Raw genomic sequence first — 16979 nt, 5'->3', positions numbered from 1 at the left:
GAGAATTTGCGTAAAACGGAGCAAAGTTATTAAATTGGAAATGATAATTACTGGATATAAATCGTTGGTCAAATTAACTATTTCGTATGCATCCGGAATGCGGGTAGGGGGAGAACCGCGCAGGAATCGTAATCATTTAGTTGCAAACTGCAATTTTCTGAGTAGATTTCCACCAATCAGAATCACGTATTGCGGTTCAATATCATTAACCAAATCGTGGTATGATTAGTGCATTTTTTATCGGAAGCAAATCGATCAGATTTGAATCACATAATTCAATTAACTGAAAAACCGACACGCAACTATTTGTTTCGAGTTTTACCACTCTGAACGGTAGTCATTTTTCAGATATTTGCATTTATCTTTTCGAATAAGAAAATCAATCTTGTATAATTCTTCGGAAGAAAAGATTTTTCTTTGATATTTGGTGGATTTAGCCGCGCAATCGTAAGCGGAAAACGTTTTAGACTGTTATATACAAAGTGTGGCAATAGCAATTATGTTACCATAGTAAGTGCAAATTACTAATTGAATATGTAATACTTTTGGAATTACATGTATTTGTTGGGTATTGTCTGCCTTCCACAGCAGTCGTCCCTTCCAATTTCCGGGCCAATCAAGACTAGATCACTCAGTTGGTGAGGTGTTCCTGTCTATTTTGGTCTCCTCAGTGGCTTCGTACGTTTCACTGACATACTGACATCCAGAATAGAGTTTTAAATCATTATTGTCGGCCAACAAAGACTGCTGACCAAAATGGAGAGTCTGATGGAGACATCGATCAAACTCCAACAAGAAACAAGTCGGGAAACCGGAAGCTTGACGCTTCAGGTATAAAAGGTTTTGTGTTTCCCTATGTGAGGAGCATAACGTAGTTCTCCATTGGCTTATAGCATTGACCCGAGATATTTAAATCGTTCAGTTCTGGGCAGGTTACCACCATTGCCAGAACTCAGCGATTTAAATATCTGGAGGGGCAGATTACTGCTATTGAAAGAACTGAGCGATTTAAATATCTCGAGTCAACGCTATCAGCCAATGGAAAACTGCGTAATGAAATGTTTCAAGCATTAACGCCACCTGGATGAAGTGACATTCCGCAACTGGTGTTCTTTGTGGTCGACGTATCAGCGCACGTCCCAAATCTAAAATTTACTGCAATGTCGTCCGTCTGTCGCTCTCTATAGTTTGAGTGTTGACTATAAAGGACAATGAACGGCGTCTTGCGGTAATGGGGACGAAGATGTTGCATTGCACTGGTGGCGTGACACGTTTTGATCACGTCTGAAATGAGAATATCCGCGATCGATATGGGTTTGCACCGATCGTGGAAAAACTGCAAGAGAGGCGTTTTCGATGGTGTGGTCACGTAATTCACGCTAACGAGAATTCAAAAACCAGTATTGGTGAGAACATCGAAGTCAATGGTAAGCAACCAAAAAGCCGGCCAAAACAATGGTCGCATGATACACTGGATGGGGATTTGAAGGTCTCGCGATTACACCCTGATCAGGCATTTGATAAAATAAAATGACGAAACCGATCACGACGAGCCGACCCCGCTTGTGAACTGAAGGCTGAAGAAAAAGAAGAAGATGTGAGGAGCGGTGAGCCTGACAGTTCCGTGTCACATAGTTAAAAATTCTATTGGCATCTATTTTTTAGAAAGTAATTTAAATAAATCATTTGATGGAAAGCCCTGTATTGAAATAGTCAACCTCATACGCTTCACACTCTGAGTTTAATATTATTAGCAAATGCCAACAATTTAACTAACATCAAATATAAACAAGTCGGGAAACCGGAAGCTGGACGCTTCAGGTACGAAAGGTTTTGTGTATTTCTTAGTACGTAGCACGTAATATATCCATATATTATGTGAGAGTATCCACTTTAGGGTGATATTGACATTCATAGTCTTCAATTTTCAAAGAAGCAACAAATTTGAGGTATTATAACTTGATAAGATCATGCTCTATATTATAGCCTATATCACTGCAAAATTTCATGGTACTAGGATGAACTTAAGGGGGGTTTCTAACCAATTACAAAAAATTGTAGTAATATACTATTATTAACTTTATTTAAACAGATATCGGCATGAAAGGTATTTCGGAGCCCAGGCACCATATAGTGGCAGCCTCCTGATTTTTTTCAGATTTTTCAGTTTGCTAGTTTCTGAGAATGGCCCCCTTAAAGAAGTGCTCACTTTTAACCCCCCGCGCTTCCCACCCTTCCAACGAATATCAAAACTAAGATCGGCTTTGAAAAGTACTAATCGAGACCTTTAATTTGATACCCCACATGACTATATTTGATGAACAAAAATGTTACACCCTCCTTTTGCATGTATGGGGACCCCCCCCCTTAAATTCGACGTAAAAGGATGTATTTCACTGTATGCGTGAGTGTTCACAGTTCCCACCTTTGTACCAAATTTGGTGTCAATCGCTATAACCGTCTCCGAGAAAAATGCGTGTGACGGACAGACAGACAGACGGACAGTAAACTGATTTTAATAAGGTTTTGTGTTTACACAAAACCTTAAAAAAGGCTAGGGAGAATTAGATTCTTCTTTAATGGAATTTTAATATTTCACTCGAGTTTCAATTATTCTCGTTAATTATGACAATTGCCAACCATTACGACTGTGGAAGAATCATGGAACCAAATGAAAGACCTCATCCACAAAGCGGCCTCTGCAACCCTCGGGGTCACCAAGCCGGGTAAGCGGTACATCAACCGAGATACTTGGCTTTGGAATGATGATGTTGAAATGAAGGTCCGTGAAAAGAAACGCCTCTACCACAAATTTCTCGACGATAAAACACCTGCTAATTGGCAAATTTATAAGAATGCCAACCGGGAAGCAAAGAAAGCGGTCGCTGTCACCCGAGCGAACCATTTCAAAAATCTTTACGATAAACTGGACACTCGGGATGGCGAGAGAGATCTTTATCGACTTGCTAAAAGCCGTGATGAACGCACACAGGATATCGAACATTTCTGTTGTGTTAATGACAAGAACGGTACTTTGCTTACCAACCGTCGAGCCGCAACGGATAGATGGCGAGAATACTTCGAGCAGATTTCAATTGAAGAATTTGCTCATCCTCCACTTCCACAATCATTGCCGACATTTGGAGCAGTTCCACCAGTCAGCGCAACTGAAGTCGAGACGGACCTGACGACATCGCATCTGAGCTCTGGAAAGCGAAGAGCTGGGACCCAGCACTGTGGCTCAGTGAATTCTTTAACCGGGTTATCCAGGAAGGAAGAACACCATCTGACTGGCAAGAAAGTACCACTGTTCCAATATGGAAAAAGAAAGGTAGCCCAGCAGAATGTTCAAATTACCGTCCGATCCGGTTACTTTCCCATACCATGAAGATTTTTGAGCGCATTCTTGACAACCGTACTCGCGAAATCGTTGAAATAACCGTGAATCAAACCGGATTTGTCAAAAACTGCGGAACTACTGACGCAATACACGCTGTGCGGTTACTCATGGAGAAACACCGTGAGAAGCATCGCCCTCTTTACATTGCCTTTCTGGATCTAGAGAAAGCGTTTGACCGTGTACCACACGAACTCATCTGGTATGCTTTACGACAACACTTCGTGCCAGAAGAACTCGTGCGCTGGGTTCAATTGCTCTACCACGATCCGAAAAGTTCGAAGTATGGCGGGTGTATCAAAACCGCTTCGTGTCTCTGTTGGTGTTCATCAAGGAAGTGCCCTCTCACCACTCCTCTTTGTCCTTGTTATGGACACCGTCACACGGGATATCCAACGTCCAGCGCCCTACACACTGCTTTATGCAGATGATGTTTTCCTAGCATCTGATAGCAAAAATGATCTCGAGCAACTTGTTCAAAAATGGAATGATCGCCTCATGCAACACGGTCTCAGATTGAATTTAAACAAAACTGAATTTTTGACGACCGATCCCCATGAAACAGGCACAATCACTGTCAGCGGTAGTGATCTGCCCAGAACTGAGCGATATAAATACCTCGGGTCAACGCTATCAGCCAATGGAGAACTGCGTTATGAAATTGCTTCACGCATTAACAACGCAACCTGGATGAAGTGGTGTTCCACAACTGGTGTCCTTTGTGATCGACGTATCAACGAACGTCTCAAATCTAAAATTTACCGCAATGTCGTCCGTCCAGTCGCTCTCTATGGTTCTGAGTGTTGGCCGACCATAAAATACAATGAACGGCGTCTTGCGGTAATGGAGACGAAGATGCTACGTTGGACTAGTGGCGTCACACGTTTAGATCACATCCGAAATGAGGATATCCGCGATCGTTATGGGGTTGCACCGATCGTGGAAAAGTTGCGAGAGAGGCGTCTTCGATGGTATGGTCACGCAGTTCGTGCAAACGAGAATTCACTTGCCAAGATTGGTCTGAACATCGAAGTCGATGGTAAACGACCAAAAGGCAGACCTAAGCAACGGTGGCTTGATACGCTGGATGGCGATTTGAAAGCCTCGAGATTGCACCCAGATCAGGCATTCGATAGAGCCAAATGGCGAAGCCGATCACGACGAGCCGACCCCGCTTGTGAACGGGACAAAGGCTGAAGAAAAAGAAGAAGAATTATGACGTCAGCATCTTATTTGTATGGCTTAGGATGCTGTTAATTAGCACGAAATTGATAAGTTTGAACTGCTATAACTTTCCCAATAATAGTTGGATTTTCATGAAACTTGGCACGTGCACGGGGCTGTCCTCTATGTCGGTGCAAAATTTAGTACACTTACGATGAACTTAAGGGGAGTTTTTTAGTCAATTCCTAAAAGTTGATAATATACTATTAGTAAATTTTTTGAGCAGATACCGGAATAGGACATCTCTCGAAGATTAGATTTTACATAAGTGTTTTACACAAAATCTTAAAAAGTGCTGCAGATAAGTAGATTCTTCATAAAAAGAGACTTTAATATTTCACGGGAATGTCAATTATTCCGGGTAATTATGACGTCAGCATCTGATTTGCATGGCTTTAGAAGCGGTAAATTCGCGCGAAATTGCTAAGTCTGAACTGCTATAACTTTGGCGTTAATTGCCAGATTTCTACGAAATTTTGCCTGTATATACAAAATATTGTGTCCTAGGATGAATTTAAGGGGGGTTTTTCAGTAAATTTCTATAAAGTAGTAATATACTATTAGTAAGTTTATTTGAGCAGATATCGGAATGGGACATATTTTGAGGCCTACATTTCATCTAGGCGCACCACTCCGATTTTTTCCGGATTTTTAGGTTGGGTAGTTTCCGAAAATGAGTCCTGTCTCACTTCAAGTGCGTACATTTTGACTCATTACTCACGCACTTTGCAATTTATGCCAAAACTAATATCAGTTTCGGAAACTACAAATCGAGACCTTTCATTTGATACCCTAGACAACTATATCCGGTGAAAAAAATTTTTGAATCCCTCCTTTGCATGTATGGGGAGCCCCCTTTAAACTCCACCTAAATTTATGCCACTCACTGTATGCGTGGGATTTCATAGTTCCCATCTGTCCACCAAATTTCATTCGGATCGGTTTAGCCGTTTTGGAGAAAAATGCGTGTGACAGACAGACAGACAGACATTGAATCGATTTTAATAAGGTTTTGTTTTACACAAAACTTTAAAAAGGACACAGACTGATTCTAGGTCGCTTGTAAGGAACTCCAGCAGATGTATCAAGATTTTCTTGACACCACATCAGCCAAAGAGCCACTCTAGAAAAGGGAGAAAACAATTTCAGGGAAAGCGTAATCTTGAGCTGAAGGGCACAGTTGTTGAATAGTCAAATCACTGAAGGCCAGATGAGGAAGAAGAAGTAGAATACATTACCTTGATGAATCCACGCAGAATACCGATGCGAGGAATGTTAAAATAGGAAAATACATTCCATAGGGATTGACATACTACGAGCATGAGTGGATTTCAGCAATTTGGAGGTTGATTATGCTAACAAACACGACATGTGAAAAATTCAGCAGTATGTTGGGAAAACTATGAGAAGGCTTCATTAGATGGAACAAAAGCATCCCGATATTATCGGATGGACCACGAGGTCGGCATCCTAGAACCTGAGAAAGGCCGGATTGAATTGCAGAAAAGGTCTCCGTCTTATCCCTTGCCTCTAAACAAAGAAAATGGATGTTCGAATCCGTAGGAAACTCGCCTAAAGTTCCTTGTAGCGCTGGTTAAATTGGGTCAGTTCTTAGAGAAGTGAATCTTAATGTCTCTTGGCTGGAAGTAGGAAAGTGAATCCTCTAAAGTTCCACATTCTGGGAAACCTCGTGCTAAGATAAAAGACAACCCCAGCAAGAAGAATTTGTATTGGGAGTATATCTTTGTTGCAAAGACCATGCCGTTGACAGTACGCAGAAGGAGGCCGAGGCAGAATATTGACTCGGTAGTGTCTCGGAAGTAAAAGTAGCTGCATAGGTGAGGATTTATTTTGAAAAATGCGTGTTAATAGAAAAAGGAAAAAATGTGGAAATTTTAAAGGCACGAGGAAGATCTGTAGGAGACGTGTCTCCAATTGGAACGCCGGACCATTCAGTTGGAGGAGGCTAGGGCACTTATCGCGGGGCGTGTAACCAAACTACCGCATCGGATCAATCAGATATATCCTTACAAGAAACAAACTGGCCTGGCCTCAAAGCACATATATTTTTCAGCGCTACTAGGGTTCACCATCTTGCCACCTGCTTTTGAAGGAGAGGTGTACCACTGAAGCATGCATTTGAAATGTTGCTGCCACGTATCTGTCGTTGGAAGAGTTGGAATAAAAGTTAAGAAACTTCAGAGATATGTCAATCAGCAAACCAAGTAAGTTGTAATGCAAAAACGATATAAAAATCTTGTGTATATTTCAACCCCAGAGGAACTATTTTCAGTACAATATGAAAGGCAAGCCACTTTCACAAAACGGAAAATTCATAGCTTAGCATCCCATGTGGCAAGAAGGGTATGGATGGGAAGAAAAGATGCCCGAGATGCCCTCATCTGGGGACGGGCATGTCGCAGTAATTTAATGCAGGGCAAAAATCAGTGAAGGAGATGCCGAATGTTTGATTGCACCCAAGGGACGTATCACCTTATTGAAGGCCCGGAGAAGGCAGTAGTTCGTAGGCAGTACTATTCCTATTGCCGCTAGATAGCATAGTAATACTGACGGAATTATATTGGTATACGGAAAGCAGCTGGGGAACAGTCATCGCAAAGTTCATTGCTTAGACTGAGTAAGAAGTACATGCAGCATAGGGTCTCGGTTATCCATGAAACCCTCGCTTCCTCCGCAATTTACCATGCGAAGGCTAAGTTGAGCCCGGTAGATTGCACTCCAGAAGCATATAACCCTAGAAGTTTATGGATCATGAGCTGTAGTCCATTGCTTCTCCTTTCGATTTGAAATGGAGTGCCCACGTTTTCAAATATGAAGTCCAACTATATTCGTTCTGCAGGGAAGTCAGCCCAGTTTCCGCTTGACCCCCAATTCAGATACATTTCAGTGGTGAGCATTTGCGTAATGTGGGGTATGTAAGCGAAGTTAGATTCTAAGGCCACTCATATTGTGCGCTTTGGCAGCATTAAATCATTTTCAGAATTCCACCAAACGCGGAGGCGATTGTGAAATGCAAGTTTTGTTCTTGCTCCTCAAGTGCCTCTAATTCAGCTTCAACTTTGGGGCTTTGTGTGATTTTTCGACCGACTAACGGTACTTGTTGTGCCATCACGACAGCAATATTAAAACGAATTAATTCCTCCTTTTATTGCGGCATGTAGTTCTTGACTACACCATTTTCTTATGTGTCTATTTGGAACATTTGGCTATACTGGTGGCAGCTCCGTGGATTCTTTTTTCCTTTTTTTGAACAAAAAACCAAACAACCATCGAAGGAAGTACGGGAACCTTCGTAATTAGTTGGATTTTGGGGGCACATTCATCCTCTTGGTCTCAGCTTTCCGACGATGGGGAGGTGTTAAGTTGGTAGTACGACGGCGTGCCGTTGTGGAATTCTAACACTCTGTGCGAAAATCCATCACCTAACCTATCCAAAAAAAAATCCCCCTCAAGAATGAACACGCCTGTTGCGAAGACTATGATATAGGAAACTTGCTCCAAGCAATTAACTTAGAAGTTGTTCTTATTGTTGGCGGACTGTACACCGGAGGTTACCGAGAGGTCTAGAAGGTCTTGAATAATCGCTGCCACAGCCCGAAGTAGGTAGCTGAGATTCACGTTCTGCATACTTTTTATATCAAGGCGGCGATTGTGAAATCCACAAAAAAATTGTGCTGGTAGTGGTCGGTACTGTTTTGGAATCACTCCGTGCTCCATATGGCGGGCAAGGGGTGGGGCCCAACCGTCTTGGTTATGGTAGCGGAGCTGGCGAGCTCGACAAAGCGCTTTTAGAGGAGGATTACTCATTCCGAGATATCCAGGCTCCTAAAAGTATTGAAATTGGTGGATGCAAGTAAAGCCGACAAAGCAGTGTGTTCAGCAACAGCGGAAAACTGGCCAGATGGATACCGTATATCCCCTGATTCTCAGGAGAGTATTTAATTTCAATCAACTCCTTTTGAGTGATTTTGCATTTGACGTCAATAACTTTTACTGAGGCTCATGACTCAAACTGTCTCTGACTGGGACATCTGGGTGTCCACACTATGACAGCAGGCTCCACCTTAGCCGCCTGATCCTCTCCAACAGCGAACCTGCTTATTTAGATCGGATACCACATGTCTGAACCATTGACTTAATACTTAGTGCAGGGCAATCCTTTGGTCCTTCAGGTGGTACGGATCGACAATGTTTGCAGTCTTGGTGGCAAACATTTGTCTATACTTCTTTCTATACTCCCCTCCTTTCGCTGATCACCTTCGGGTGAATGAGATAGTCCTTTTAATGGCCACCGTGTGGCATCATTTACAATCATTAATTTTATTTGAAGATCCCATATTCCCATTATCTAGGTCTTGAATGAAGTGCCTAAACGCACTTCAAGGCCCTGACCTAATCGGATTGTTGCGCCAAAGAGTATTATTATTATTATCGATATTCCCCTTAAAACGGGCATTTGCAGATACAGTGCAAACGGTACGGGGCCCCCAGTGGACAAAAACCATCCTTTTCACAGTGACATTATTTATAGTGTATCCTATTAACGGATCCCATCATCGTAGCATTTCCAAGCATCGCCGAGACTGGAATTTTTAGTGAACAATCTTGTTATCTTTTATTTATTTAATAAAGCTTCTACAGAGCTACAATCGCAGACGCATGTGGGCTTCTTAGCAGTCAAATGATACGCGTTTTAGTCACGAGGACCACAGGGGAGCATCATCCCGATCATTTGCACTTTTGCATTCAGAATGGCACCTGTCATTTAAACTATTGCAGATAAAAGCCCCAAACTTAGGCGACTTGTGGGAGAAGGTTTTGGAAAAATTCCAAAGAGCCTCGACGAGCACTTGGCACTTGGTAACCCAAATGAGAAACAGAGGATTTTCATGAGAGGAGAGCTTGGAGCGCATGTTGTCTATTGATCCTACGTTTTCGCCTAATGACGCCGCTACCGTGATCATCGCATTGGCAAGCATGATCACTATTGGCAGGCATGATCTCTATTTACATCGTCACTCACCTTCACATAGATGAATGCGCTACGGTCATATATGGAGATAAGGCGGGGGTTCGCTTTTGTGCCCCTCTAGTCACAGGATGCACCAAGATCATCACCATCGACGGCGCAACAACCGGTATCCGGCCTAGGCCTGCCTTAATGAGGAACTCCAAACATCCCGGCTTTGCGCCGAAGTCCACCAATTCGATATCCCTAAAAGCAGTCTGGCGTCCTGGCCTATGCAATCGTTCCATCTCAGGCGGGGTCTGACTCGTCTTCTTTTTCTGCTATAGATATTGCGCTTATAGACTTTTCGGGCTGAATGATGCTCACCCATACGAATTAAGTGACCCGCTCACCGTGACCTATTGAGCCCGATTTTATCCACAACCTGACGGTCATAGTATTGCTCATAGATTTCATCGTTGTGTAAGCTACGGAATCGTCTATCCTCATGTAGAGGGTCAAAAATTCTTGGAATGTAAGAAGATGCCGGCTTTAAAGTTGACAAAACAAACACCGGCAATGCTACGATCTCAACCTGGAGCTGCATGCAGAGCTGCTACTGGCGTTAAAGATCGATAATATGCATTAAGTACCCTTTTGGATGAACATCGTAAGCAGGTGATTATTGTCTGATTTATGTGCCTTTATTTTCCCAGTGAACTAACAAAATATCAATCAAGAATACCGCTAATTGCGCCCTGTGTGACCTTTCAGCTGTAGAGGTTCGTTACTATTTTCTCTGGGCACAAGGTAATCTAATTTACTTTACTGGATCACCATCGCCAAAGAAGGCGGACCAAAATTAACTTCAGGAAAAACTAGGTCTGTCTAAGATGGAGCGATGGCGTAGGCCAGGACGCCAGACAGCTTTTAGGGATATCGAATTGGTGGACCTCGGCGCAAAACCGGGATATCTGCAGTTCCTTATTAAGGCAGCCCTAGACCGGATGCCGGTTGTTGCGCCGTTGATGATGATGATGATGAAAAACAAGGTCATCAGAGTAGTTGCGCGAACGTGTGAAGTGAAAATGATCCAGTCCCTTTTGGGGATTTCAAACAAGTAGTCTTTTATAAACTGGCCTAATAAGCGCTGGAAAATTAGATCAATTTCTTGATTTTCGGTTCCATATAGAACAAAGCACAACCTTTGTAGTAAAGAATCAGCGAGTTCGTAACAGTACTCCATCAGTGAGTTCGGTTCTTTCCTCAATCTACATTTGGATGACCATTGTTTGTATCACATAGGGAGTATTGCTAAGTGTTTGGGATGTGCATCGGCACTAAGCTCACTCGAGGGACATATGGTGGACATTGACGTTGCCGAGGGTCTTCATAGGTCATCATGGTGGTTGCATCAACGTGTACATCGACAATGGGCCAGCCCTTTTTGAGGATTTCCAGCAAAATTCGACTACTTATTTATAGGAATGGGGCCAGCAGTGTTTTATAGACTTGGCACCACTTTTCGCCGCGTGATCCTCACTAGGCATGTTTACAGGTGCTGTAAGTCGGCAAAAAGTAATTGTGAAGTGTAGACTCACCTGATAGACAGACCACCTTTTTAACTCGAATAATTCTATAGACTTTCCGCGCATATGGCCAAAAATCTATTCTACCAGAGTTGGTAAAAACCATCCCCAAGAAAAGGGGTCCGTACAACAAGTTTCTCTCCATGCATCCGGTCTTTCAAGTAAACAAAAAACTTGGTTTGACCAAGTGCAAGCATCAGCAAGGTTGCTTTCGCACGCGGAGCGAAGCTCCTTAGCCTAGATGAAACCGCATGTGATCTTTCTTTAGCATTGATTAAAAATCGACTCGGAATAGGAAGAAAAGTCAGGCAGGTTTCGTCCGTGACACGAGAATACTTTTCAGGTGCTATCTCTTCATGACACTCGGCAGCGAATACTCCTTTTCCCTACCTAAAATTGAACTCATCTATTGCAGTTAATTTCGTAAATTTCATTAAAAGATAATTTGACGTTTTTAACCAGGAAGCAAGTGCTACAGGTTTCCTATCCAGTCCGGTAGTTAAACTTCACCAGTAAATAGATATATAATTCAGTCTTTGTGTACTCAATCTTGCTATCCACCCGGGATATTACAAGGTCCAGGTCAAGGATATAATGATCATAAAAACTCACCTCACAAAGGCATCCTTTTCGGTTGGATCCATTTGTCGTGATAATCTGGAAGACCTCTCTAAAATTTCATTATTTCTACAATCATCCATATACATATCCGTAAGGATAATACACCTAATATGCTCTTTCTAGCTTGTTTATCTGTTTCGGCATGGCACGAGTTTAACATCTACATATTTTTCAACTAAAAGGACGCCATTGAATTCAACCTGCTCCAACAAGTAAAAGAACAAACATGAAACAATGATGGATAATATTTTGCCTTGAAAATATAAAGGAAATTTCTCGTGGCGCTACAGAGACATTGCCGTAGAAAAGACCATTTCGCTTTCATACTGTTATCTTATAAATTGATAATATCTTGGTTGCCATTTGCTGAGAGAAAAAAAAGCGGCATCTAGTCAAATGCGTAAAGTGTTCTATGTATCTACTCAGCAAAGTACAAGGCATCGGCATCGTCCTTTCCAACCGGCAAAAAGAAAAAACTTAAAAAAGGCTATAAAAAATGGAAGGAAATTTTTACAACCTTGACCTTCCTACGTCTAAAGTACAATATTATTAAGATGTTTGCGTTATGTAGCTTTATCTGCTTGACTTGCCAGAGAGCCTACAACGTTATTACAACACATTTTAAAATGGAACCGTACAAAGATACCGTTTGGTCCTTGCTACTTCAGGACGGCAGAAGATGCGGGACGAGGAAAAGATTTTGGCCGGAAAAAATTTAGTAGCAAGATACGCATCTTGAATATCCTCATCAAATCGGCCAGGAGAGCGGTGGTTATCATTTTAATCCTGAGAGTTCAACTTAATAAAAATGACGATATAATTCTCCCCATGGGATGACCTCAACTGAGATATTCACTTTCTTTAAGGATGCATAGTAAGTGTGGGATTAGGACGACACTGAATCCGTTGCAAAAGGAGATATGGTGATAGGGATAGGCTGATCCAATTTGTGTCACTAAGGGGAATTGAAAAACAAATTTGATGACTTTTTTTTTCGGAAATGCAATTAGTTTTTGTGAACGTTATTTGCGAGAATAAGGAATGAACTGCGGATATTTATCTTTATCTGGTAATGTTTAATAAATAAAGACATCTTTACTGAAAAAAATTGTCTGATATTCATAAAGACTTGACGAAATCAACTTTTTAAAGATTCTAAATTGTAGGCGGTCTTTGATCATTCACCAAGTCTTTGATGAACTTTTTCGATGTACGAATAATTTCCTTCGAGTGAATTTATTTATAATTGTTGGCGCCATGAAGTTTCGATCAGTTCCCGGTGCTTGCATTCCTTTTCAACTGGCAAGCATGCAAATATTTGAATATCGCGAAATTCACAGAGCATTCAAAAAAAAAAGTAAACGACAAAATACTGTTAGTTAATATAACAACCAAACTCAAAAAAAAAGAAGATACAACGTCAAACTGACATAGAAAATAATATTTTCCGCGAAATCATTATTTCCAGTATAAAGTTCGTCTCTAAAATGCAAATTCCTTACCTCATACACACAGTGGTATCTGAAAGAGAAATGATAAAAGATAAAAATTAATAAATTTCGCTTTACCAACGTTTTAGGATTGTATTATGCAAACAGCTTTCGAAGACTTGTTAATACAAACTCGTTTTGAATTCGTATCTTTTCAAGTTTTATAGAGTTGAATTCATAATCACTTTGGGTTATGAGATTCTGCACCATATCCGCCAAATGCAGCAGAAATGCATCTCTACCACGAGTTGTTAGGAAATGATGCGGAAATAGAAATTTTAATATCCTTCAACATAATTTCAGCGGAGAGAAATATACATAAACCTTGGCTTTGTTATTTTAATGCAAGTCCCAAAGATATTTGATTTCTATGAAATCGTCAATGAGAGGAGAATTCCAATCTCGTAACCTTCCAACAAAGGGGTTGAGGCCACAAGCCGTGAATTTTTACGATTTGGCCTCTCATCCATTACTATCCATTTCTGACATAATAATTTTGAATTCTAATTTCAACTTGAATGTTCTCTAGAATGGATTGAATTGCAAATAAATTACTTCGAATTTTGACGATTTTTCGGCTCCGTTGACTACCCCCAGAATGCCTGAGCAGTGACCGCAGAACCAACTTTTTGCGAGAAATGGGCATATTCACCAACCAAACTCATGGGCAAGTCAACTCCAACGCCTATCAATTGGAGAAAGTGCTTCAACGTAGGTCCACTGCCTCCAACCTGCTTGACTTTACCAACTTTGCGCCAAATGTCTAAATTCACGGCAAGAAGTGCATACCATTTACACTGACTTCGCGAAAGCCTTCGACACTGTAAATCACAAGATACTTCTATCCAAGCTCTCGTCCCGAAACGTTCCCATACCACTTGTTTTATGGTTTGCCTCTTACCTTTCCAACCGATCCTGCCGCGTCTCTTTTAACGGCTGTACTTCCCGCTCCTTCTCCCCCTCTTCTGGCGTCCCGCAGGGGTCTATTCTGGGTCCTTTGCTATTTTTATTTTTTATCAACGACCTTCCTCCCCTCCTTACTTGTCCCTGTTTGCTCTATGCAGACGACTTTAAGCTGTTTTCCGCTATATCGTCACCCTTCAGTCTAACCAGGTCACTCTGGTTCGTTGGTGCTCGACTAATGGTTTAGCGCTAAACATCAGAAAGGGTCACTCTATGTGCTACTCCCTAAAATCCTCACCCACTTCTTTCTCCTATTCGCTTGGCGGACATTCCTTATCCTGCTTAAATTCCACTCAAGACCTCGGAGTCACTTTCGACAATAAGCTCCGCTTTGACACTCATTGCCTCGATGTGATCAATGGAGCAGCAAAATTGTCAGGCTTAGCCCTCCTTAGCTCTCTTCAATTCCCTCGTGAGGAATACCCTCGAGTATTGCTCCGTGATCTGGTCACCCACTCGTAACTGTGATTGTCTTGCCTTGAAAATGTGCAACGTAAATTCACCCGTTCCTTCTTCTTTAGGAAAAACTTCCCTCGTGTGGATTACCCCCCCCCCCCCCCTCAGCTTTCTGAACCTTCCCTTCCGACAACAGCGTAGATCTATGCACATTCTTTAAACTTTCCTCGGGTCTGATGGATTGCTCCGCCGCTGACGAGATCACCTGCCGTCCTGCGTCTTATAAACCACGTAGCGCAGACATTTTCAGAGTGCTCTTCGCAGAGCTCGAAGTCTACTTTCATTCTCCGATTCCCAGGCTTTGCCGAAATTATACTGCAAAACAGCTTAGTCCTTTTAACTTTCCTACTTTAAGTAGTTTTAAACGTAGAATAGGGGTCAAGCAGTGTACTGCAGGATAGACTGATGCGGAACATAGCTCCCTGAGGCCAACCTATCTTTGTCTAAGGATGAGTTGTCTCTCCTCTGGGACGGTGTGTGCCTTTTCAGGGGCCAAGCCTCTCGTCTACCAAGACCGTTAGTGAGTGGTGATAGCCACACCCTGTACGAGGTGACCCTACTATTAACAAAACGCTACGGATCTAGACTGGGGAGTCGAAAAACACCTCCCCCAATCCAGGGTGTCATGCGAACCGTGCCCATTGGATAGTTTGCAGTCGGGGGTAACTGACTGTATTCGAACGGAGCCTCACTGATACCTGGTCGCCTCAGTGAGTAAGTTAGATCTTACCGTGCTACGGGGGGCTATGGCACGGCGGACCTCTTAACCCCCATACTCGTGGGAATCAAATGAGTACTAAATTGGAAAAAAAACAAAAACCAAAAAAGCGGGGCCCCGTACCGCACCAAAACTGGTTAATCAGGTGGAGGCACGTCTCCGAATTACTGAAAGCCAGGTGACTACACCCAAGAAGGGAGAAGTTGGGACGTCAAGCAGTGGATCCAAGGTGACCATTGGTATACTGCATGGACTACAGCCAACGAACACCACTGCTCAAAGAGCAGGGACCAGCAAAAGCACGTCTGAGATAAACATAACAGACGTCAGGAAGGAGACAGGTCTCAGTGGCGCCGGGGTTAAATGGTACCTGCGCTATCTGAAGGAAGGCCTGAAACCAGAAGAGGCCCTTAAGAAGGCTCAGGACAGACCTAAGCCATCTCTACCGGAGCCGAGAAAGCGGAGAGCAGCAGAGATCAGCCCGCATGAAGGGAATGCCCCCAAAAAACCCAGACCTGAACCCACGCGAGGAGAAAACCCGGGCAGGTCAGGAGTGAAGGCAGGACCCAGGAAGCCCGGCATTAGCTATGCTAGTGCGGTCAAGGGCATTCGGCTGGCCATACTGCCAAAAAGGTTTCCCGAGCAAATACTCACTCGGGAGGAACAGGAAACCATTGAAGAACTGGTCGTCAAGCAGATGATCAAGGGATGGACGTCGAAACTGGTGTTCACCGGGATACGCTTTCGACCAGGCCTTATACTGGTGGACTGCGCGACGGAAGGTACCGCAGAATGGGTCAGAACCATAATTCCTAGATTGCCAGGCTGGGAAGGGGTGGAACTGTCAACATGTGCTGGAGATGATATACCAGGAGCCCACATGGTGACAGTTTTTCTCCCAAAGGCCGCGGCAATAGTAACAGAAGACCTCATGAGACTCCTAATTGCTCAGAACGAAGATCTCCATACTCGACTATGGAGAGTCTTCAGAAGCAAGGTGGAGGGAAAGGGTAAACTCCTCACGATCGGGGTAGATGACCGATCCCTAGAGGCAATTAAACGTCGGAGTTGTCATATCAACTACCGATTTGGCAACATACCCGTGCATGTGCACAAGGAAAAGCCAAGGAAAGAAACCTCGGAGGAGGCATCGGGTGGAAAACTTACCGAGCTCCCTGAAGAAGTCGCGGAAGCCATAGAGGCGGAAAGAACGGGATCAACCAGGGAAATAGACCTGCTGCCCAGTGAAGAACAGAAGCTGGACGACCTAGACCTAGGACTGCTAGGGCTCGGGGTGGACAGCGACGCGCAGGAAAGCGCCATGTCGGAGGAGGAGGGTGACACTCCGACAGTGGAGAAGAGCTCCAAACAATAACGGAGCCAATGGCCAGCACTAGGATAGCCCAGATAAACCTCCACCATGCGAGAGCTGCATCTGCAGTGATTGCAAGGGCAAATTCCAAGGAGAACATTGGAATAGTGCTGGCTCAGGAGCCCTGGGTGTACCGGGGGCAGATTCGCGGTCTGCAAGGAGGAGACATGCAGGTAATTT

General features: G+C 43.1%; 1 long non-coding RNA gene across 1 annotated transcript in view; it reads right to left on the bottom strand.

Annotated features, from left to right (window-relative positions):
• The window catches only part of LOC119650583, a 178275-nt gene that overhangs the window by 65574 nt on the left and 95722 nt on the right, over positions 1-16979 (bottom strand). The window contains exon 3 of the long non-coding RNA XR_005249339.1: positions 13303-13321. This is a non-coding gene — a long non-coding RNA (uncharacterized LOC119650583). The remainder of the gene's footprint in view (positions 1-13302; positions 13322-16979) is intronic.

This window comes from Hermetia illucens, chromosome 3, assembly GCF_905115235.1.
Source record: "Hermetia illucens chromosome 3, iHerIll2.2.curated.20191125, whole genome shotgun sequence".
Taxonomy (NCBI): Eukaryota; Metazoa; Arthropoda; class Insecta; order Diptera; family Stratiomyidae; genus Hermetia; species Hermetia illucens.
This window is presented reverse-complemented; position numbering and strand designations above follow the sequence as displayed.